The sequence below is a fragment of the Camelus dromedarius genome, chromosome 13 (genome assembly GCF_036321535.1).
Source record: "Camelus dromedarius isolate mCamDro1 chromosome 13, mCamDro1.pat, whole genome shotgun sequence".
Classification (NCBI taxonomy): Eukaryota; Metazoa; Chordata; class Mammalia; order Artiodactyla; family Camelidae; genus Camelus; species Camelus dromedarius.
The window spans coordinates 52,644,593-52,670,644 of NC_087448.1; positions in this window are offsets into that span (position 1 = coordinate 52,644,593).

The following is a 26,052-nucleotide window of genomic DNA, read 5'->3' on the forward strand; positions in this document are numbered from 1 at the left end:
TGCATGACCTAAGGAAATAGTTAGAAGCAAGTAATGTAAGTAACAAGAACTTGAGTATCAAGATAATGAAGTCTAATCCTCTAGTAATGAGAATGATTCAAAGACAGGATGAGACACCTTTACAAATAGTGAGTTCCCCGTCACTGAAGGGCTTCCAGTACAGGCTGGACAATAACTTGACAAGACAGTTGTAGAGTATCAAAAGGGTAATTTGCTTGGAGTAATATTTCCCAATTTGTGAATGAAAGACCTCCAGGGATGGGGTGGTGAGCACTGGAGTCATTATAAGAGGTCTGTGAATCCATAGGCATGAATATTGCTTTAGACAGAATTAAAAATACGTCTGGCAACTCTATATACTATTTCAAATTTTGTAGGTGCTATTATGATTAATACAGTAAAAATAAATTATGAGCATCACTGAATTTGTAAAAGTCTTTTGCTATTTTGGCATTTTCTCAAAGAACAGATATTAAAAATACAATACTAGCATATGGAGGGCCTTGAAGCTTTTTTTTTTTTTTAAGGTTAAAAGGGGTCTGGATTCTCAAAAAAGATCAGGAAATACTTTGCTAGAGAACTTTCAAGTCCTCTCCAATGCAAAAAGAGTATGACTTCACGACTCCTAGGAATTCTGAGGGCCACGATTGGATTGAGGGGGTAAAAATGTCCCCAAGCCCTGGCTGGTGGTTACCTCCAACTTCCAGCACTTTAGGACACACAAAAAAACACTCTGCCATGCCACACGTCAAACAGTCACCAGCTGTGGCTCATCAAAAAGTGTGTGTACAGACCCATCATTTCCTTGTTCCATAAGCTGACACATCTTAGTTTGCTGCTCCAAAGAGTCAGGCTATATTTTTGCCACTGTATGTATTTAGGCAGTCATCCCATTTTGGTCATTTCCAAAAATCCTGACACTAACCTTCCTAAGTTTCTTTCCATCTTTAAATCTCTGGCTCCGATTCTTTTCCATCGGTTTGCTGGTGAAATGCTTTTTGTTTAGCAAAAAGCACTCCTAGTTTCACCACTATCACCATCTTGAGCATTTACTAAATGGGGATCTTTTGTGTTGTCCAAGTAAAGCAGAAAGGTGGAGTCGCCCCAAATCTGCTCTTTTTAAAAATGTATTATGTCAGGGAGTTGAGACAAAATCTGATTTTTAATTCATGATTTTTTTTCTTTCCACAGTAATTATAGTCTTTATCTCCTGAAAGTATTTAGTTAGAGAAATGATCGGGGTTCCCTCCAAGGCAGGTGGAGAAAAATGGAGAAAACAGAATCTCCTCCTTCTCCTGCGCTATTTCCTTACATCCCTACCACTCCTACCCCAGAGACTTGTGGTATTTCAACCTGCTCCGTGCTGGGTTCCCTCATGCAACATCTTTTTGCTCATTCCGTGGGGGGGGGGGGGGCAAGTCTGTGAAGACTGGTGAAGTGGGTGGACTCGGCTCCATCCACACCATATGATTTAAGTGGCCTGGTTAAGACTCCCTGCTTAAAATGCTTTCATCCAGATGCTCAAGAGCTGAACCCTTTGCCTGCAGAGTCCTATCTCTGAGTTCTTTCCCCATATCTTCTTTGAAACACAGATACCACTAAAAAAAATAACTCCTTAAAATAAATCTCAAAAAGAGGCTATATATTTAAATATATATTAATAGACTTTCTCATTCTATTGCAGTTACAATCTTGTGTGATTATAATCCAGTACTTCTTCTGTAATGGTGGTCCGAGACACAATGAAAGCAAGGCCGAAAAGATGGTTAAACATTTCCTATCCTGTTGGAGGCTGACATCTGGGAGTGATGGGGACCAGGCCAAGAATTAGCATCTGGAACACCAGCCTCCCTCATGGCATTGACTTAAGTACAAGTAAACAAAGAAATCCACTTATAAGTTAGCCCAGCATCGTAACGGCAGCCATCCAATATCTCAGTTCAGCACAAAAGATAAGAAATGCAGAATTCCTAGTAAAACCAGGAAAACAGAAGACTCTCCCAACAGACAGATGCAGAGCAGCCAAATTAATCCTTCCTTAGAAATAGTAACTAAGAATCGTGGTGTTTACAAACAGAATTTGAAATTTAGGATCTAAAAGCCAAGAATCCCTGGCCAGCTCAAAACAAATCTATCAAATATGCAAAGTTTAGTGCTAAGAACTATTGCATCATAGCAAAGCGTCAAAACAAAGAGGTCAAGGAATCAAAGACTGTGCAAGGACTGGCGTCTTTGCAGAGTTCTTTCTTGGTTCCTTAATGAAGATGCGCAAGCAGGAAACAAGAAAGCCACTGGGCTGAGGTCTCCAGCAGTAGGTGGACCCCTGGGAGCAGCGACCTGCTGAGATAAGACAGGGAAGGACAGAGGAGCCAAGTGACAGGAGATTTGTATCATTACCTTACATTTTATTTCTGGAAACTCTCATTCAAAAAGCCCCAACTCTGCTCTAACTAAGAAAAGGAGAATCTTCTCTGCTTAATTCTGTAGTCTCGGTGAAAGACTTAGGGGGATGAAAGCATAAGAATGCTTTGACTTTGTTAATGACCCTGAGACCGCTGGCCTTAGGACCGCACCCCATTTTCTTAGGAGTGTCAGGTAATGGAATTCTTTTATGTTCCACTTTTCATATTAATCAGAAATCTTTGGACTCTGAGGTTCCTTTGAGGAATTTCTGAGGTACTTTTTAAACTACCTCAATTTCTGCCAACAGAGAAGTAGCATAAAAAAGAGATAAAAAATATTCTGCTTTACAGTTAAGCAGAAGAGAAGTCTGAAATTAAAAAAAAAAAAAAAGAAGAAGAAGAATGACTAATCCATCATCTATTTCCAAACTTCTCCCTTGCCTCCATCACTGGGGGTTGGGGAGGGAGTGGTCATGTGACCTAGTTTTGGCTGGTGATGCGCCAGCAAAACTCTGCTGGGGGCTTCTGGGAAATGTTTGACTTTCCTGGTCAAGTCAATGGATAAGTCTGATGCTGTCCTTATCTACCTTCTTCCTACCATAAATGCAGATTTGACGTCTAAAACAGAGGCAGCCACCTTGTGAGGACGAGGGGAGGACCAGAAGAATTGCCAAGATAGTGACCCTGACATCACTGAGCGGCTGAACTGATACCAGGCCACCTACATCAGGCTTCTTGCTATGTGAGGAAAGTAATTCACCATCTGCTAGAACCACAGTGAGTTGGCTTTTCTGTCGCTCACAGCTAACAGCATTTATAACTGATACAAGGATATTTCCATAGGCTTCACAGAAGGGAGATAACTTTGTCATGAGTGCCTTCTAATAATACATAGCATTTAATTAAAAATAAAATTATTTCCTAACCACGAATATCAATCTGGGACCAGACTGATATAATGGTGTGTTAAAGCTACCCTGCAGTCACTGAAATTCAACACAGAAGGGAAATAAAATCACTCAATTCACTTCTAAATCATTCGAATTATTGACTTACCACCAAGTAGAATTATCATTAATTCAGAGTTTCTAGAGTTATTTATACTGAGTCTTTGGCTATTAATCTTATAGAAACTTCATAGCAACTAGTGGCATGAGTGAAACCTTGCTTTCTCTCAGATTGAAACACCACTGTTGTCATCTGTTTATTCTGCTTAATAAGCCTCTGCTCCATTTCATAGAAGCCAAAATGCCGCAGTCCCAAGCAAAACACAGGGTTAAGGCAACTTTCCAGCAACTTAGGGCAAAAGATGGAACATTCACCTCCTCAAGGATGCATCCTCAAGGGGAGCCAGCAGCCTCAGACTCACCCTCCAAGTGAGGGCCACAGCCAAGGGCGGCGATGGTTCCGAGGAGCTTGTCAGAAATAGAATTTCAGGCCCCCCGTACTGAGCCAGAATCTGCATTTGGGCAAGGTCTACAGGGGGCTGTGTGCACGTTAAAGTGTGAGAAGCACTGCCTGAGGGCTCCTCAGCCTTCCTTTTGTCAGACCATCTGGTGAACGTGGACAGTGACCCCTCTGCAACCAGGGAAGGAGCAGCCTTGGGTTGGTCCATCCACACCAGGGACAAACGGTGACAAGTGGTGAGGAGGAAAAGAAAAGAAGGGCTTGGGCTTGGGGCTTAGGGCGGCCTTCCTTTCCCATCTCTCCCAACCCAGTGACACGGCTGTTCTTCCTCCCAGGGGTCTGCCTGGTACAGAAGCATCCATAAGGCAATACTTCTCAAGCTGTGGGCTGCCTGTGTTTCCTCGGGATCTGGGGTCTTTTTTTTTTTTTTTGGTAATATTACATTTGAATTTCAATGATAATCTTTAAAAAGAATGACTACTTTCAGAATCACGTGGGACTCTGAGTATATCCATGCAATACGTGTACTTCCAATGAGGATGCTATGCGGACAGAAATTGTGCAGGAGTTTGAAAAGAGGAAAGTGCTGAGAGAGTTGATTCACTAATCCCATAGTCAAAGTTTTACATTCAAAAGAATCCGCTCTACTGCAGTCAGTATGTATTCCTCTTGTAAGCAGATCCCACCATTTTATATACCAACTTGCAAAAATTCATTAGCAGCCAGCATAATACTAAATATACAGTGAAGCATTTTCCTGGTCCTTATTCAAGCGGTAATTGGCTTTGGTACCCGTTTAATACATATTCCAATTACATTGTGATGTGAATTTTATCTTCAAGAGAGCAGGGCAGTTTTACAGAGCTACTTTTAACCTAGACATCCCTGGATTTCTCATTGAGAGTTTTACTTATGTTTGAGGTAAGATTTTATTGAAGTGAAAAACAAAGTCTTGAAAATGTTACTGCTGGCTCAGAAAATATACTTAGGTGATTAAGTATTACTACTAGTAACATTGAAGCCACATCAGTATTACAGAAGTCACAGAAGGGAAACCGAAAATATATATAAATTAGACGGAAAGCTGCACTTGAAATTTAATTTCTGCAAAATGGCATTCTTCATCACAATAAAATTGCTAATATTTTAGTTTGTAGCTTTGCTATGAAAAATTCAATTAATAAACTTGTTCTGGCTTTATGTAGTTGTATACTGACCATATATATAAGGAGCTTTTATCTCATTTATAACCACATATTTAGGTCCTATAGTAAAAATATCAGTAATGAAGGCTTATGATAATGATTTTCTTTTAAAAGGGAGGTGTCTGTTATGTATATTTGAGGCACATCCCTGTAAGAGGGCTGCTCATCTGATTTTGCCCACTCCGGGATCTAGAGTCTAGACTGACGGGTCAGGGAAGTTCTCTCTAATGCGTGTATCTACCAGAAAGTTTCCTTGAAAGGGGTCTTTAAGGGGCATTTTATTAAGATAACAAAATGCATTGATTAAAATACCTGAAGTCACGTTGTAAAATAAGAATTGTTTGTTCATTTATATGCTGCCTTCTTCCAAAAAGGATTTAGGTCGTTTTCAGATATAAGTAAAACATTGCAAGATAAAAGAAAAGTACAATAGATGAGAAAAGGGAAAGAAAATAAGGGTGTGAGAGTGAGAGGGAGCCTGCGTGAGGTTAGTTCAGTCCTCCCACCGTGTTCTGGAAGTTTCTGTGAGGGTATTTCTGGATGATACTAACATTTAAGTAGGTGGACTTGAGTAAAGCAGGTTCCCCTCCATAATGCAGGTGGGACTCACCCAATTAGTTGAAGACCTGAATTTCAAAAAAAGATGGAGTTCCCCTAAGAAAGAGGAGCTTGAACTTCAACATTGGCTCCTCCCTGGGTCTCCAGCCTCCCAGCCCCCGCTTCAGATTTTGAATACACATCCTATTGGTTCTATTTCTCTGGAGAACCTTGACTAATACACCATCTTTTCTATCTCTTGACAAAAGAGCATCAGTAGTAGAAAGGATAAGGCCAACAGAGAGAGAGAGAGAGAGAGGCCAAACGATATTTGAGTCCCTGGATTCAACTCTCTTTCTGGGCTTTCGGTTTTATGTGAGCCAATAAATTCCCATTTTGCTTAAGTTAGTTCGAGTTGAGTTTCTGTTATCTGAAAATAGAGTCCTGACTAATACAAATTTCAATTTCTTTCTCTTTCTTCAAGTTCAATGGCAAAGGATAAATGTACTGGTTACTTTCATTTAGAATAAATATCATGGAATTTCCATCTAAAAATGAGTCCCCAGCCCCTGTCATCCATTCTACCTGTATTTGACATTAACGTAATACTTTCTTACATTAGCATTGCATTTTAAACATTCAAAAGATTTTTCACATGTTATTTTATCATTTGACCTTGGAGTTTATTTTTAACAAGCTTTGACCTGTATAAAATAATGCTACGCAAATCCTCCACTAGCTAAAAGTCTTGGTGAGTAACCATAACATTGATTGCATCTACCTAATGAAGTCCATTATGTCTGTGCCTTCAGCATGCCCAGCTTACAGAGTTCATTTTCCAGAAGTTTAGAAAATTACAGTGAAGGTGAGGTTCAGGATCCAGTTTACATTTTGGGTTATAGAACTAACAGTAGTTCTTTGCCTTTAATAGTTTGGTTCCTTGTTTAGCGCTGGAAAGAGATCTCAGCTCTTTACTCCCATGGTTGCTCGTATGTTATTATAAATGGGCTTATCTTCTCCGTTGCTATTTTCCTGATCTTGTTCTTAAGAGGAACAGATTTCCCTGTATAACATTTCAAGCCACTTGTGTTCATTAATGATGTGGACAGTCTGGACATTAGTCGTTTTTGAAGCAAAGCATGCTCTAGAGAGGCCATCGCTCTCCCATAGGAATTTTTTTAAAAAGAATAACTTTCAAATTGTTTGTGATGAGTTATTAGAAGCAAAGCCCTCCAAGGCAGCAACACAGAGCAAGCAGAGTTACTCTACTTTCATATGGAGAAGAAAAAAGACAAATGCATCATGTGATTGTACTCAAAAAGAAGAAAGTCAAGCTTTGAAAACCCTCTTGGTTCCTTCCCAACTTAAACTTTCCTGTTTCTTATACACACATTAAAATGCAATTACTTCTGACTTACTTAGCATTTGCTGTAAAATAAATTAAGTTTCCCGAAGTACAATATACTAATGCTTATAGGAAAGCAGAAAAGAGTCTGCCAGACTTCTCATATTACAAATTATTTTTAAAAATTCTGGTGGTCAGTTTTAGGAGTTTGTTTTGCTGCACTCTAAAATAATATTCTATAACAAAATTTGTTGGGAAGGTTACAGTAATATTTTTAACACCAGTCCATCATGGTGGATCTTGGATTTTAATCATCCAAATTACTTTGATGTATTTTGTTTCCAATTTGAAATCTATGCTGACCTGACTCATTTTTTTCCCAAGAGTTTAGATGGAGGCATGTGGACTATGTAGATATGTATAGAGCATTCGGCTGAAACAGGGTTCTTTTGGTAAAGTGTGTTTCTACAGGGAAGAAAATGGTCGCACAGTTTCAAATTATTACAAACAGTATTACAGGAAGGCAATTCATCATCCATCTCCATTCACCCATCTTTTCTAATCCCATCCTCTCTTTCTTACCTGTCAATCAATCAGTTGTCTCCAGTGTGTACAGAACCCTCTCCCAGTTAGAACATGAGTAGTTTATAAGAATAATGTCTACATAATAATTTGATGTCCTTTTCACCCAAGATGGGGTTCTCTCTGCTCTAAGCTTTAAAATTGATGCTTTAGACTCAAGCAATCTCTACACTGTATTAGCTTCCTCACTTTAATGCAGGATGATTGATATCCAGCTTCTGATGAATTCTGGCTACTGTGCTGTAGGTTATACCACACACATTGTCATGAACTTTTTCTTTTTTTTCTCTTTGTCATGTCCTAACCCAAAGTGTAGAATAATTTTGTATTAAGAGTGAGAACGGTGACACCATTTTAGAGATGAAAGGACTGAAATATGACCTGAAACTTAAACAACTGAGTTCTCTGTAGAGTCAGATATTTTGGAGACAGCTCACAAAAGAATAAATATAATCACATGCAAGTTTCATTTAAAAATGAACGTTTCTGAGTATGGGTGAAAATGAAGAGTCAACGATATTCACATTTAAGAATTCTGTTAACTCAGCAGTGGGCCTTTTCCAGACCATCGCGAGTGGCCAGAATGAATGCTCACTGAAAGCCAAATGCTATCCTGGAATGTCTCAGCAGAGCAGAGAGAAGAAATACAAAGTTTAATTAAAAAGACCTTCTCAAGAGCTCCAAGATCAACTCTGTTGTTTAATTAGATTGTAGACATTTTGGAAAACTGAATATTCAAGTGATCTACCTTATTTTCCCAGGCACCCTTTGTCTGATCTTGGATGCTCCCCCACAAAGCCCAAAGCTGGTTAGATGGCAGATGTCTTGCTTCTCCCCAGGGACGCTGCTCAGTGCTGCACAATTCCACCTGCTTGTTCTCTTTCAGGTCTTGAAGAGTGGAAGTGGACATCTTCCTCCCTGTTCTCCTCGATGGGGTGCCTCTCTAGACCTTTTGCACAGCTGACAACGGCATCACAATCCAGCCTTTAAAAGGCCACAGGAGTCATCCTGTGCCAAGATGATTCTGGAGAAGCAGAGGGAGGGGTAATGGTGGGACTCACAAATCCTTGTTTTTGATAGGTTTCCTCTTAACCATGCTGACACTGAGGCAGGCAGCCTCTGAAGAGCGAGGCTGTCCCTCTGGATTTAGCAGAGACCTGAGGGTCCTTTCTGCAGTCTGGGAGCCAGAACACAGATGTGCTGGGTGTGATGTCTGGTGATGACTTTCCAATTATCTTGACTCTCCACCTTTGTCCATGGGAAACCCTCATATGGTTATTCTTAGGCCAGTGGAGAGGGGGGAGAGGGGCTCACAATCGGTGAACTGCAGTCTTTCATTTTCTCGTCAAATGATTCCCCTCTGGCATGAGACGTACTCTATGGGCCTGAAGCATAATGCCATTGTATTAGATCATTCTCACTGACCTACACCCCAAGTCCCTTCCATTTAAACAACTGGTCCTCACAGTCAGGACTGTCCATGGATATAAGTGAGAAGGTGGTTTGAGGGCTCCTAAAGGCTGAACTACCTGAAGTAATAATACTCCTATGGGCCTGCCCCGCTATTTATGTATAATCAATATCGAAATAAACCCTTTGGAATAAAGGAAGACAAAATTCCTCAGGGCACTCAAGGTAAAGTTCAAAAATGTGACCTGTATGATCCAGCAATCCCACTCCTGGGCATATATCTGGAGGGAACTCTAATTCAAAGACACATGCACCCCAGTGTTCACAGCAGCACGGTTTACAACAGCCAAGATACGGAACCAACTTAAATATTCATCGCTAGAGGACTGAGTAAAGAAGCTGTGGTACTTATATACAGTGGAACACTACTCAACCATAAAAAAGAATAAAATAATGCCATCTGCAGCAACATGGACGGACCTGGAAATCGTCATGCTAAGTGAAGTAAGCCAGAAAGAGAAAGAAAAAGAAAAATAGCATATGCTATCACTCATATGTGGAATCTAAAAAAGAAAAGAAAAAAGACACTAATGAACTTATCTACAAAACAGAAACAGACTCACAGACATAGTAAACAAATTTATGGTTACCAGAGGGGAATGGGGTGGTAAAGGATAAATTGGGAGTTCAAGATTTGCAAATATTAACTACTATACATATAATAGGTACACAATAAGTTTTTTCACTATAGCACAGGGGACTATATTCAATATCTTGTAGTAGCCTATAATGAAAAAGAATATGAAAATGAATATATGTATGCATATGTATGACTGAAGCATAATGCTGTACACCAGAAATTGATACATTATAACTGACTACACTTTTTTTTTTATAACTGACTATACTTCCCTAAAACAAAAATAAAAACAAAAATATGGCCTGGAAGAGGAAACACTTACTATCCATTAACATTTTAACAAGGTTTGGTCCCTCCCATTAGACTGGTTTGGCTGAGTGATGAGGACGTTAGTATTTACCTAAACTACGTGTTTTTTACAAGTGGAAAGAGAGACTCCACATTGAGGTGACCTGCTCAAGGCTTGTCGTGGCACAGAATCAGAATCCAGGGCTCTTACTCTTCTCACTTGGAACTCTGAGTTTCAAGTGGAGTTCCAGGAGGTGCAGTAGAATCTGCTCCTCTGTTATGGTTTGGGTTACAAAATTAGACTAAAGATCTTTCCACATCTGTATCTTGGAACTTGGGAAAGCTTGGCACACCTGGAAGAGACTGGAATTAGCCATCAACAGGGAAGAGGCAGCACTGGGGGGACACACTGAGCTCCAGACAATGGAAGAGTGGGAAACGAAGAGGGAGCCACCCATCACCTGTAAAGGACTGAGTTGTTCCCACGACTCCACGGGCTCGGTGCCTATCGGTGAGGGTGTAGGGCAGGGCACGGGACACAGACATTTCTGAGGCACAGCCCCGAGGGAACTGGAAGACTTTCCATATCTTGGGGGGGATGAGATTTGGGAAAGATGGTCCACATGTGAGACCCTTGGAGAAGTCAGGCTCAGGAGGCCCATTTGAGGTCTGAAACAGTGAGGCTAGAAGTGCCTTGAAAAGACGGGAAACAGCTAAAAACTAATCACTGTTGTCTAGAATGGGACCCATTAGAGTCACACAATAGACTCAGACTGGTGCTCTCAGGGTCCCAGTAAGAGCCATACTGAACTGAGTAAAACCCCACCCTGATGTTTAACACCCAGGTATTGTAAAGCAAATTGCGGTCCATTTGCTCTTCAGTGAGATTTTTCACACAGTCTTCCCATGAGATAGGTCAGCAGTATGGATCTCAATTTATAGACAAAAAAAAAAAAAAAAAAGAACAAAATGGCCAAACAACTTACCCAAGAACATAAAATGCTAAAGGCCACCCACGGTCTGTAATTCAAGTCCTTCAATCCAGAACCTTGTCCACAGCTAAAACCAGAGTTTCAAGTGAAGTTCCAGGAGGTGCAGTAGGTTCTGCTCCTCTGTTATGGTTTGGGTTACAAAATTAGATTTTTTGAGTACAATAATACGACATATTTTCTAATTAAAGTGATTTTTTTGTTTGTTCATTTATAATCATTTATATAAACTTTATTTGTTATTTTTTAATTGAAGTACAGTCAGTTACAATGTGTCAGTTTCTGGTGTACAGCACATGCCCCAGTCATGCATATACATACATATATACTATATTCAATATCTTATAATAACCTTTAATAATTTCTTTCTTTTTTCTCAGTATTTCTTTAAACATTTGTACTATCTTCTTGCCTCATGAGCTGCTACTTTTCAGTTGGCTTTACCAGCTCCTTCCTTCTCTTCAGACGTGGAAACGCTGCCCCCAGAGCACTGGATTTATTCTCTCCCTGGATAATCTTATCCTGTCCCACAACCTTACAGATCTGCTGTGCCCCCGGGACCGCCAAATGTAGTTCTCCAGCCCTAACCCCGTCCCCAAGCCCCACACTCATACCCAGCTCCCCCCTCAGCAGCCTCATGTGGATGACTAGAAGGCATTTCAAATTTAATATGTTCAAAAAGGAACTCTTGGTTCCACAGCCACTTCACTCCCCACTCCCAAAAGTACTCCTCCCAGGCTTGTCCATCCTGGTAAGTGTCACTGCTCTTTATTTGTTCTAAACCTGAAAGTCTTTCTCCTCAAACGCCCACATCCTGTCAAATTCTGTCAAAATACATTGGTAATCATGACCTCTTTCGTCACCTCTGCCTCCACCATCATCTCCCAATTGGGCTGGCCTTTTTAGGGTCTCCAGGACACTACTCTTAACTCAACCATCTTTTTTCCCCACAGCAGCCAGAGTGGCCTGAAACTTAAATTGGTCATGTTGCCTTGTGACTCAAAAGCCTCCAATAACTTCCCATTGGCCTTAACATAAACCCTCAGCTCTCTATTGTGGCTTCTCCAGCCCTCGTGACCTGACACCTCCCCCCCCCACCCCCGTCCAGCTCAACTACTAAATTTGAACTTCACTCCAGTCATGCTGGCCATCTTGCTGTCCTAACACTAAGGTTTTTTTTTGTTTTGTTTTGTTTTGCTTTGTTGTTATTATTGAAGTATAATTGATTCATAATGTTGTGTTAGTTTCTGGTATACAGCACAGTGATTCAGTTATACACACACACACACACACACACACACACACACACATATATATATTCGTTTTCATATTCTTTTCCATTACAGGTTATTACAAGCTATTGAATGCAGTTCCCTGTGCTATACAGTGGGACCTTGTTGTTTATCTATTTTGTGTATAGTAGTTTGTATCTGCTAACCCCAAACTCCTAATTTATCCCTCTCTCCCTTTGGTAACGGTAGGTTTCTCTATGTCTATGAGTCTATTTCTGATGTGGAATCTAAAAAAGTAACACATGAGTTCTAACCTTTTCCATGCTGTGAATCCCCTTGGCAGCCTGGCAAAGCCTACGGATCGCCTCCCAGAAGAAAAATTTTAAATGCATAAAAGAAGATGCATAAGGTTACAAAAGATACCATTACATTGAAATACAATTATCAGAATATTAAAGATCAAATTTGTGATACAGAATATTAAAGATCAAATTTGTGCTTCTTCATGGACGTGCTAAATAACAGAATCTAGCCACAGCTCTGAAAGCTGTTACACTTTTGAAGTCATGACGAGGGCCAATGACATTTGCAGATATCTGTAACAACTGTAACGTGACATGAAAGTGTCTGTGATTCATCCGACAGAGTCACGGAGGCTGCCACTTCTACTGCAGTTTGCTTGCTTATATTCATGAGTGGAGGAAATCATTACATTTCAGTTAGAAGTCAGTGAAAATAGAGACGTAATTTTCCCCCTGATTCTGTCCATGGACCCCCAGTTCAAAACTCCTGCTGAACACGCTGCACCCATTCCTGCCTCTGGGACTTTACACTTGCTGTTCCCTCACCTGGAATGCTCTTCCCCCAGATCTCTGCACAGCTCACTCTCACTTCCAAAGGTTGCTTTCTCGGAGAGTCCCGCCCTCACCCGCTTAGGGAAGACAGCACCCCCAGCTCACCCATCACCCTCCTTCACCCTGTTCTGTGCCATCTCCCCACTTTACCTACCACTCTTTGAAGTTATATGTCACTTGTGTGTTTGCTTGTTCAGTGGCTTCTTGAAGGTAATGTGTGCCCCGTCCTCCAGGGTCTCCCAGCATCTAGAACTGTGCCTGCGACAAGGGAGCACTTAGCAAATATCTGTGAGCTGAGTAAAAAGCTTTAAAGGGATGAACACGATCTAGACTTTCAGACACATAAAAGTATGACTCTCGGAAAGAGATGTTTTTTCCAAATTCCAATCAAAAAAGAACATATTTCTACTGGTTTTCAATTTGATTTCAAAAATCAGATTTCTAACAGAGAAAATTACGTTCCATATTTTATAGTCTTATAAATATGGTTCATGACACAGCTTGGGCATGTGCCTGGATCCCTAACCAGAGGGTTAACTGTTAGACTCCCAGAAGGTTGGCAAACTTTTACCACAATGAGCAATTACTTGGTTTGACTACCTTAATTAAAGTGTAACAGATTACTTCTAATTACAGCTATTTTCTTTTAAACTTACTCTTACCATTTTGAATTTGGCTGACCCTGAAAAGGGAGCTTCCTTGAACTGGTATTATGCTTCACTCAAAAAAGAAAGTAACGTTACAGAGCAAACGCAGTGGTTTATCACATAATGTGGAGGCAAATGAATCCTTCCTCACAAAAAGTGGTTTAATACTGGACACCTGTTTGAGACACTGGAGGATTTCCTGGTGATAACTCAGTAGCCATTAAAAATATGAGTCTTGAACTCAGGAAAATAAACACAGCCTCAGAGATAAACGGATGTCATTCTTGCACCTGTGGCGCTGAAGGCATGGTTGTGGGGGGGATTTCCCAGGTAGAAAGACTAGAATAAGAGAAGAACCTGACTTAGATCCCAAGAAATTCATGGAAGAGAAAAAGATCTAAAAGAAAAACTTGGAATCAGAAATACCAAGTTGTTCAAGTATCTACTCATTCAAGTATAAACTGACTTACTAATTGCCTAAGGTATGTAATTCCTGACTAGTTCTTGAAGATAAGGAAGAAGAAAGAAGGAAAGATAATAGAACGTCCTATGACCTTTATAAAAAAGAGAACAAGATATAGCCCAAAAGTAAACAACATCTGAAAAATGCTAATCATATCTCATTAGCAAATTATCTTACAAAAGCAAACACTTAAATGGAAGAGTTGGCAAAATGTAGAGCTTGATAAAGAAATCCAGAGAAAAATATTAGGACAAACCTCAAGTGAATACAGGAATAACTCTGAGAGCTAAAAAGGAAAATTAAAAAAAAAAAAAAACCTATTAAGTGCCAACACATCAGTGGATGTGTTCCTGCTGTACTAAGAAATTGTTGGTGTTCCCAGAGTATCTGTGTGAAGCAACTGAAACAAAGTATTTCTTTGTTCAAACAGTTGCATTTCAAATAGAAAACTGAACACAAAGCAAAGCAGAAATAATGCAATCCTGAATGGAACTGACATACGTATCATACAAACCTGTCGTAGTGAAACAGGACAGGAAAAATCATTTAATTGCCTTTATGCAATGGTTTGACTAGTCATCATTGGCAAATAAATGGCTTGTATTTCCAAATGACAGAGTCCAAGTCTGGGATGCATAATACTTGTTCCTGATGAAAATAAACTGATGGGGAAAAAATGGTCAAACTTTTCTTTTAAGCAAAACACTTTCACTTAATGGAAATCTTTCACAGAGCCTCAATATATAAAACAGTTGAAGCTGATTGAATCTGGTTGGGGGGAGGGGAGAGGACAGAGCCCTACCCACTGAGAAGCCCCACCCTCCCCAGGCACCCCACCACTTCCCCCACCGTCCCTCTAGGCAGCCCCCAGGGAACTCTGAGGAAACTGAGAGGTCTGTATAGCACGGTTTGAAAACTACTGGATTGAAGGAGAAAGATGTGATGAGCGTGACACCACAAGCTCTTTCATTCATTCCTAACATTTGCTTAGTGACTTGATCCAATGTAAATGTATCCATGTGTTAACTGGAAACGCTTTAAGCATCAGGGACACTGATTTCAGTTTTTTTAATCTCTGCGCAGCTGCCATTGATACACACACACTCTATGCTCTAAGTTGGTCTGAGCAACGGTCGCATGGCCAACCCGCATCGTGGTGGGAGTGGGCAGGGAAGAAAGGACATGGTGAGCATTTTTCTACTCATTTTCCAGAGAAGCCATGGTAGGAGGGAAAGGGGGCTTAAGCTTCAGGACCGTTTACTTCCATGGAAATCTCCCATGACCGCAATGAATGATCATCACCAATCCAATGAGTATTGAAGATTAGGTACTGAGACACTTGAACTGTCCTGAAATCTTACAGCTCATATATGAAAGAAATTTGAGAGAGGTCCTCCCAATCCTAAGAGTTTATATGACATGACCAATAACACGTTGTGAAGCCAAAATAAACTTTCCTAATTGTTAATAGTCAAAAATAAATCATCAGTCATGCTAAAGGAAATATTGAAAATAATACTATAACATCTCAGTAATACAAAGAAGCAATTAATAAGTGCGCAGCCAAATAAAAAGGTAGTGAAAAAGGCATTAGAGAGGAGTACCAATACAAATGAGTAATAAAAATTTTTACATTTTGCTGGGTTTTGTAGTGTTTTGTTATTGCTCTGCTTTTTAAACTTTAAAACTTGCTGTGATTTCTTTTCTCATTCTAAACAACTGTTCATTCGTGTACACTTGATTTAGTGCTTGTATTTTGTGCTCTCTTTACTAAAGATGAAGCCAAAACTCATACTAGCTTCAGAGCCCACAAAGCCTAGATCCATCCCTGCCTACCAGCAGAGCAAATGGGGGAAAACTACTGTGGATGGAGAAATCAAGGCACAGAGAGCAGGAGTCTTATTTCAGACCACATTCATCCCAAAGGTCTGCTCACAGCCCTTCACTTCAAGCCAAGTGGATCCTTTAAGACTCAATTATCACCCTGTACTTAGAAGAAGAAAATTACTAGTATAGTAAGGATACCCCTTTTCATTATTCGGAATCGTTTAGTTCCAAGTCCTATGACTAGCAGTCCCAGGGGAAGGAAGGGTGGAGGCACTGGAGTGGACCTCTGCCCTTCCCACTGCCTTTTCCTCTCCTAGGAATGCATTTTTTTTAAGTTGCTTACAAAGTGGAATTGATGGCTTTCCCAGATGCCCTGTGATCAGACAAGTTTGCAAACACCCAGAAAGCTCAAATGAATTTTAATGCATGCTGGAAAGGTTAGAAATGACAACAGGAAATTAGGGAATTATGAAGAAAATGGAAAATCCTTAGCTTATTTAGGAAGATGACAGGCTGAGTTTCTCCAGTCTCTTACTTCTCTGCTAAACATAGCTACTGCTAAAGACAATATGGACCAAAATACAGCTCAGCCTCCTTCAAGGTGTGACCTTTGGAAAGCAGGGGGATCAGGTGGAGGTTCTCAGGAGAACAGGCCAAAAGAGCACTCAAAGAAGACAAGGAGTCAGATTCCTCGTAGAAAAGTATGCAGGAGAATAAACTTTCCTCAAGTCCATCCATTGACTTAATTGGTTTCTGTTGAAGTTTCTCTAAGATACGGCAGAGACTGGTGGGGTGAGGTATAGCTCAGTGGTCCATTAAAAAAAAAAGACACAGCAGAAAATGGCCCTAAGATTATGTATCCCAATCCATCCTGCCCACACATTCTTCCTGCTGAAGTCACCGCACTTACACACACAGACCCCCTGCTGTCCCTCTGGGAAAACTCACCTCTACAGACCTTTCCCTCAGTTCATCTTCTGTGTTCCCAATTCTGTACAGTGCCAGGTCCAAGGAGAAATTGATACCAAAAACTCAGTAAAATTAAAATTAACGTTTAGACCATTTAAAATCAACCCTGGCTGCACAATGGAATCATCTGGGGAGCTTTGTAAAAGTGCCTGTGCCTAACTCCCACTCCAAACCAAATAAATCATCATCTTGGGCTGGAAGCAGAACACTCGTGCTGGTCAAGCGTCCTCCAATTCTGAGTTAAATCAGTCATTCTCAAACTTGTCTCAAATGCAAATCTTTTTTTTTTTTTTTTAATTTCAACGCTTCATGAACCCCAGATTCTGGTTGCATGTCTTGGGGAGGTTTAACAAAGCCCAATGCTTGGATTGCACCCCGTATCAATTAAATCAGAATTTCTGGGAGTGGGAACTAGGCACTGGTATTTTTTTTTCAGATTTCTCAGGTGTTTCTAAAGTTTCACCAAATCTGAGAACGAATGAGTTAAATAATAACAATACAACCCAAACACCAAGGATCTCTGTGGGGCACTCAAAAGATAGAATGCCTTCTCCACCAGGGACAGGAAACTAACAGAGTTTGGCTGGAGCTTTCTTAGTGGTATTAACAAATCTAAAGATAGAACATGTCAACCAAAGGGGACTGTCTGCATGGAAAGAGAAAGCGGGAGTAAGAGGGAAAGGTCTTGCCAAGGGGAGAGGGCATGGGTGAGCTGACGGGAACATCCAGTCCTGTTTGGCAAGTCCATTTCCAAAGAGGGGGTGAAAGCTTGAGCTTCAGATAATTTGACACCCTTTGACATTAAAACCATCCCTCTAATATCCCCTGCTCAGGCTGTGTACTCAAGCTGCGTTCTCATTACCATTTGTCTTCCTATCTAGTTTCCTACTGGGAGAGAACGTGTTAGTCAAGGTGACACAAATGTCCACTCTGCTTAAAAGTTCTCCTTGCTCATGGCAAATTAATAAATTGTGATTTGGGTTTATACAGCAGTCTCTCGAGAGCTGGACTGATATGAATCTGTCCCTGAGAACCTCGCCCGCTGTAGCGAGATGAGACGTCCGCAAATCAATTTCACCAAAGTGACACCATCTCAAAATTCCTGCGGGCTTAGCACAGAGCCTTTGTCATGATAGTTCACTGCCATGTTGGGAGGTCCTAGAAGACAGGGGTCAATGTTTTATTCTGTATATCACTGATACCCAGCTCAGTGCTGGGACATTATAAGCAAGGGTGATAGTCTAAATATTTACACCCATATTAGCAGTACTGTCTTTTCTACACAACATGAGCCTTGGTGCTGGAGCAGACTCCTGGACGCCCCTGTGGCGCTAGGTGTGAGTCTTGTAGGTACTTGATCTTAGGGAATCCAGGAGGAACGGGGGGCTTGGTGTATCTAGGGCAGAGGGAACACTGGGCTGGTTCAGGGTAGTGACATTTTACCGATCAGTATGGAAATATTTTGGTACTTTGAAAACTGGTAGCTACAGCCATACTTGTGCAGAATAGCTAAGTATCAGCTTTGTTTGTGTATAACAACTATTCGCTGATGAAATGAGAGCCTCTCACTAAGGCATCCTTCCCATGGCTGCTGGTACTCCATTATCTGCCCTCCCCCCGCAAATGCCAAAGACCTTCCTTCCCAGAGCTCCTTGACTCAGATTTCTGGAAAGAGTGTCTCTAAACACGGTCTTAACCTTAGGTCCCATAACCTCAGGAGCTGGTTGGGCCCAGTGGCGGGGATATGAGGGATGAGAAGAGGGAGGAATGTGGCCTTTTCACAGGATTCACAGAACAAAGCACAGGCCTGCTCTAGCGTTATTTTAAAATGAAGTTACAGAACCCCAATGTCGTTGGCAGCTGTGACACTCCGGGCAAAATCACTGCTGTTTGCATGGTACCCGAAAGCTCTGTTCTGGGAGAGGGTATAGCTCAAGTGGTAGAGAGTGCGTGCTTAGCATGCACATGATCCTGGGTTCAATCCCCAGGACCTCCACTAAAAACAATAGTAATTTAAAAATACATAAATAAACCTAATTACTTCCCTCATCCTCCCACCACCGAAAAAAATCAACAAAAACCAAAAGTTCTGCTCTAATACAAAAGCAAAAAACCCATTAGTCTACTATGTGTGGCCTCATCGGATGTGAACACAAATTCTGATCCCCTTGAAAGCAGGACCTACTGTGACTTCCCAACAAAGCGACTAAGAAGTGCCTCTTTGGCATTCTGCTCTCTTTCCTACATTTGATATCCTGTGACAAGTGATCGCTGGGGGATGTCACTGGGTGAGAATGCTGGTCACCGTGTCATTCCTGCTTTGTCATTCTGGTGGTGACTTGTCCATTTCCCACCTCAGGGCACCTTAAACAGGCACGTGCAACCAATGAAGTTCTTTACGGTTCATTGTGCTGCTATTGTTAAAAATAAAAACATGCTTGTTCAGGGTTCATTATGCTAGCCAAAGTTTTGGCTTTTCAGACCTTCTCCCCAGCTGTCTTACTTTGCCCCCACTCCTTATGTAACCCCCACCCCCCTAAATCTTGGTGAACTGTGTCCAGTCGTGCTGTTGAGAAATCTAGTCTAGAGATGTATTTAGGGAAGTTTGGTGTTCCTCCTAAAATAGTTTATACTCTCATCAGTACACAAATTATTTCATATCTTCAGAGTATATATGGTTAGGATAAGGGTTATTTGGTCCCTTATTTTGGTGCTAATAAGCGAAGTCTAAACAGCTGGATGGATGTCTGTCAGGTTATATAGCACCAAAATATATCCAGAACAACTCTGAAGATGGGCCCAACAGCAAGACTTTTTTTCCCCCAAGTTGCTATTTTGGTGTCATCTCAGAAAGCTCTCGGCTGAGATAGAAACAGAACAGGTTTCATAATCCAGAAGGAAAAAATCTATTCTGTCTTGTGAGCCCCGAGTGAAACCAGCCCGTGAACTCAGGGCTGTCAGGGTAGCCTCGTGCCAGCTGGTTCAATGGGCAGAAGTGAGAATGTTAATAAACACTCTAATGAAAGGACGTTGTTGGATGGTAATTAACATATGCCATTCGTATCTGTCCCTTTGGCCAGACACTGCAGACGGGCTGAAACCATACATACAGATGAGTGTCTGCTAGGTCTGCATGGGGAAGAACGGGGGACGGTGGCTTTGTGAGCGGCTGGTGCTGTCAGCAGCTTTAAATCACAGGCCGCTTAATAACAAAAACAGAGAAGGCTTTTGTGTTCTGGAACAATCGTGGGACTGAAAATTTTTTAATGTTAATAAACATTTTTTCATTCCTGTTTACTTTCCTTTCACTTCAAAATGTGCTGTTTATACTCTTGTTTTAACAAAAATACTGACTTAGCTTTTCTCTCTCTCTCTCATTTAAATCAATGAGTGCAAGACTGCAACTTAGGGCTTTTTGTTTTTCAGCCACAATTTCCCAATCTCTCCAGGAAGAGAGGTGATTACACAAGTCTCATGGGCACCCCAGCAGCTGTATTTCTCAAAGTTTACATTATCCCTTTCTGATTAACAAAAAATGGCTTATAAATCGTACCAGCTACTTCCAAATGCTGTCTCTGCCAATGCAGTGGAAAGTCAGAACTGAAAACACAGAAGCCATTTGGCTTCAACAGCCTCTTTCTGCCGATGGGAAACTGAGGCTTAGCAAGGTGAAACCACGTCCCTGAGATCATAGGCCTGGCTTGGTGACCCCTGGACAAGCTTTTTTCCCATCCTGGGCTGCGCTGCCCTGGTGCTCGCTTCTTTTTCACCTTGTCCATGACTTGAAGAGGCATTCAAAGAGACCATCCTACATTTGGATCCTTCTTCGTGTCTGTTGATTTGCTGGGAGCACACAAGTTTAGGGGAGAAACTCAACATTTCAGAAACACCAGGAGGGTGAAGCTTGGTACCACTCGGCCATGAGATGTTATGAGGAGTTAGAACTAGAAAATCTGGCAGGAACAAGGATCAGCAGAAAAAGAAAAGAATTTGAAATCAGAGAGATTACAGTAAAACATGAGTTGACGAAGACTGACACCACAAATCAGAAGGTAGGAGCCTCTGAAAGAGTCAGATTCACGTAAAAGTTAATAAATAATTGCTCTAATAAATTTATTTGAATGATTGAATTTAGGAGTTTGTGATAATTAAAGTTGGCTGAACTATTTACAATAGCCAAGACATGGAAACAACCTAAATGTCCTTTGACAGATGAATGAGTAAAGAAGATGTGGCATATATATATATATATACAATGGGATACTACTCAGCCATAAAATAGAATGAAATAATGTCATTTGCAGCAACGTGGATGGACCTAGAGATGATCATACTGAGTAAAGTAAGTCAGACAGAGAAAGACAAATGTCATATGATATCACTTATATGTGAAATCTAAAAAAATGATATAAATGAACTTATTTACAAACTAGAAATAGACTCACAGACATAGAAAACAAACTTATGGTTACCAAAGTGGAAAGTAGGAGGGATAGATTGGGAATTTGAGATTAGCAGATATACACTACTATATACAAAATAGATAAACAACAAGGACCTACTGTATAGCACAGGGAACTATATTCGGTATCTTATAATAACCTATAATGGAAAAGAATCCGAAAAAGAATACACACACACACACACACACACACATACATATAACTGAATCACTTTACTGAAACATTGTAAAACAACTCTAATTTAAAAAACTTAAAGTTGGCTGAAGTTTATATTTGTGTTGTCTTTGAAGAAAGAACTTATTAAGCCAAATAAAGGATAAAAGTATAGACAAAAAAAAGCTTAATTAAAGATAGTAAAATAACTTTCAAACCCTGTTCAAGCTTTTTTTTAAAAATCCAAGTGACCGTCTTTAAATGAGGAACATCTATTTGCTAAAACAGACTCCAAAAAACCTTCATTTGCATCTTTTCAATAGTGTTCATTCACCTCGTAACGGTAATTGAAAAATAAAAGGCTCTATTCAGGCATGGATTAAAAGTACCTTTCTCAGAGAACATTCTGTGGAGGTATATAGCCAGTCTCAGAGGATGACAAGTGTTCTTTTTCTCATTTGCTGCCCCAGAAACTTTCAGTCATTCCGGGAGATCTTCCAGGAAGAGGAGGCAATTCCAGGCTGTCAGAGGGCTGTGGGCTCTGAGACTTCAAGCTAGTCCTCCAGGTCCATCAGGCAGCATTATTTTTCCTCTCATCAGGCTGGCCTTTCTCTCTGTTGGTGACATCATTTTTTCATTAATTTATTTGTTCAAAGAACTTGTATTGAGACCTTCTTGGTGCTGGATGTGGTGCTGGACCATGGGCCTCCATCTGTGATCACAGCAGAGTGGGTGTCCTCAGGTAGCTTTTTGCTGCTTTCTGTGGGTGCCTCATGGCCAGATTTCACAGCAGGTTATAGAAGGTGTTAGTTTTTTGCTTTGGAAGCACAACAGAGCAATCAAAAGAGAAAGGATTTAAAATTTGTTTAAATATAAGTTACTGGGCCTTATGGTGCCCCACACAGCTCTGGGAAGTGGGTCTATGTTCATTTAAAGGAAATATAAATCTTAGTGCTTAGACTCTGAAGGTCACCTAGTACAACTTTTTCATTTAACTGCAGAGGACACTGAAGCACAGAGAAGAAAACAGCTCTGTACCAGATTGTCCAGAAGGCTTGGGGCACAGTCAGCATCCAGGGCTCTGTCTCCTGCACCGACTTTGCACAAAAACAACCAACAAAATCTTGCTTGGAGCAGAAACAGTTTGAGAGTCAATAGATTTGTATAAGAAGGAAAGATGAATTAAGACAAATTTACCTAAAAAACAGAACACCAAAGAGTAACTTAAAGATATCCTTCAGAATTGTGTATGAACTCTTATTTTAAAAAGTTTTGAGGGGAGGGTATAGCTCAGTGGTAGAGTGTGTGCTTAGTATGCACAAGGTCCTGGGTTCAATCCGTAGTACCTCCATTAAGAAAGGAAGGAAGGAAGGGAGGGAGGGAGGAAGGAAGGAAGGAGTGAAGGAAGAAAGAAAAAGGAAGAAAGAGAGAAGGAAAGAAGGAAGGAAGGAAGGAAAGAAAGAAAAAGAAAGAAAGAGAGAGAGAGAAAGAGAGAAAGAAAGAGAAAGAAAGAAAGAAAGAAAGAAAGAAAGAAAGAAAGAAAGAAAGAAAGAAAGAAAGAAAGAAAGAAAGAAAGAAAGAAAGAAAGAAAGAAAGAAAGAAAGAAGGAAAGAAAGTATTGATTAGATTGATTAGGTGTACCTTCTGGAGGCTCCAGTGTGAATTGAACACACTTAAATACCACCAGAGTGGCCCAGATTAGACATGGGGAGAAATGGTGAGTAAATTCCAGCCTGCACTCCCAAGGTGGATCCTTGAATCCTTTCCTGAAAATGTTTCCAACAAGAGAGAAAACCATTTGCCCCCCATTTCAGAACAAAGACGACCAGGCAGGTGAATGCTCAGGTTCCTCCCTAGGATTATGTTACGGTGGGGTAGCTGGTGACAAGCTCATGTTCCCCCGGCAGTCAGGAGAGATTCTAACAGAGGACAGTAGCTTCAGTTCTCTGTGTGGCCCGCTGACCCTCCTCTCTCCAGGTTTCTAAGTCCTTGGTGTGTTTACTGCAACTCTGACACACCTTTCCTGGGACATGTCCTCTCTTTTAATGATTTGCTGCTGTTGTTGTTTTTAATTGCACACATAACATGCATTTATTATAATAAATTCAAATCACACATAAATATAAAGAATAAGAACCGAACATTAGCCCTTACTTCCCCCATTCATCCTTCCTCTCCAGGTTCTTTCCTTAGAGGTAACTGCTGTTAACCATTTAATATACATATTCTTCCAGGAAGAAAAATACATTATATATGTGTGTGTATGTGTGTATGGGCATGTGTATACACATTTTGTTTTTCTTTTAAAATTTATTTATTTATTTCTGTTAATGGAGGCATTGGGAATTGAACCCAGGACCTCGTGCGTGCTAAGCATGCACTCTACCACTGAGCTATAGCCCCCACCCCCAACAATGTATATTTTTAATGCACTTATATAGAAAGTTTCTTCTAACATAAGTTCTATCGTACCATATGTTTTGTTTCGCAACTTGCCCTTTTCACTAAACTACACATCTTACATATTTTCTCAGGATGGTACCACGTGTTACAAAGCATGGATCTATTCCAATTTATTTAATGAGTGCCTGGTTGGTGAATATTTAGGTTGTTTTCAGTTCTTTACCTTTATAAATAATGTTCACTAGCATTAGGTAACTTTCTTAATTCTTCTCTCCCCCATCCCGTTTTGAGCTCAGTTATATAAATTCACTTCCACATCTCGATCCTGTTGGAAATGATTACATGTCAATCCTGTTCTAGTTAAGTAACTGCTGTGCCAAGTGAAGGGATGACTCCAATGCAGAGGAAAGGGAGGAAGGGGACAGAGAAGGATGATGGGGGAGAGGGAGGGTGGGCAGGGAAGGACCCTCTGAACTGAGATCGGATGAATGAAGAAATGAACCATGCATTCCAGGCAGAAGCAACACCTATTACAAGACCACCTGAATACTAGTCTTCAAAACTGTCTACTGAGTGAGGGAGCAAGGGTAGGAGGAAAAGCCAGGAGGCTGGTGTGGCTGGAACAACATGAGCAAGAAGCAGGATAAGAGGGCAGGTAGGACCCAGGGGCCAGACTACATGAGGCCTTGTAGGTTTGGGGATTTTGTTCCGGGTAGGATTAGACATCACTGGAGGGTTCTGAGTAGAGGAGTGACATGATCTGGTTCACAATTATGATCCCCATTGCACAGATGGGGAATCTGAGGCTCAGAAAGGTAAGAAAGTTGCCACATGTCACACAGCAGATAAGTCTCAGAGCTTGGGCTCAAGTCATGTCAGTGTGAGTCCAACCTCAGGCTCCTGACCATTCAGCTTTCCTGCCTCCTTCCTCACACAACCGCAAGTCAGCATAGCTCACATTCCTAGTGGGAGAAAAAGTCCACGGGAGAGAAAGTTCTCTTCAATTCCCTGCCTGAAGAGAAGACCCATTCCTGCGCCCTGCTCCTGGAGTCATTCTCTTCACCACTGAACTCTAGGACCTCTCCCAGCCTTGACCCTGCCCATCTGGTCTGAATTCCGGACCCTTGTCTTACTTCTGACCACAAAGGCCAGATGGCTAGCTTCTGGAATGACTTTCTGGTTTCTCAGCCTTAGATTGTCTTACCTCCACAGCCACTTCCAGGACTTGAGGGAAAGTGGTGATGGTGTTGGCTATGGCATGAGCCTGCTGGGTTTCAAGACCTGGCTCTGCTCCTTGTGGCTGTGTGGCCTCGGGCAAATCACTTTGCTGCCCTCGGCTTCAGTTTCTTGTCTACCAAACAAGGACCACATCAACGGTACCTCCCGGGGTGTTGTGAGGAACGAAGGTGAAATGGTCATAGAACCGTCTGTGCAGGGTCTAGTCTGCGGTGAGTGCTCAGCAGAAGGGAGGAAGGGTTGTCCTTCTCGAAGGTCTTACATGCCTCTGTCTCTGAAGTAGGGTCTTGCCCTCTGCCCCTGGTGGTTCCAGATCCCCTCTCCGGCTAGTCCTCTTGCAGTGCTGCACACTTCTGGTTGACCACGTGAAGACCTGGTGAAAACTACGTACAGGAGGAAAAGAAGCAGTTTTACCAGGGAAAAGAGTCAAGTTGCCCATCTCTTTTTATTTTCATTCACAATGATTCTAACAACTCCTTAGGAGTCACATCCTTTTTTTAATGTTACAGCAAACTCTCAACTTATAGGGAAAACTATATGTTTTATATTATATTATATATTTAGTTGTCACGGCTTCTTAGTCTCTTCCAATCTATTACAATTTCTTGGCCTTTCCTTATGGTCTGTGATCTTGACAGTTTTAAAGAGTACTGGTCAAGTGTGTTGTAAAATGTTTTTCAGTTGGCGTTTGTCTGATGTTGTCTCCTGGTAGCCTGAGGTTATGAATTTTGGGGAAGAACACCACACCATGAGAGGAGTCCTCATTGCATCGTATCAGGGAGTAGATAATACTGGTATGTCAATTACCAGTGATGTTACCCCTTATCATTTGTCTGCCAGGTTTCTCTACTATCTGTCTCTCCTTAAACTTTCACTCACTAATTTTAGCATCCATAAGTGGTTCTTGCCTGCTGCAATTACTCTACAGCATTCAAATGATTCTCTGTTTTCTTTAGTCCCTCCTATTTATCAATTTGAATTCGGGAAGGAAGAGTTGTCC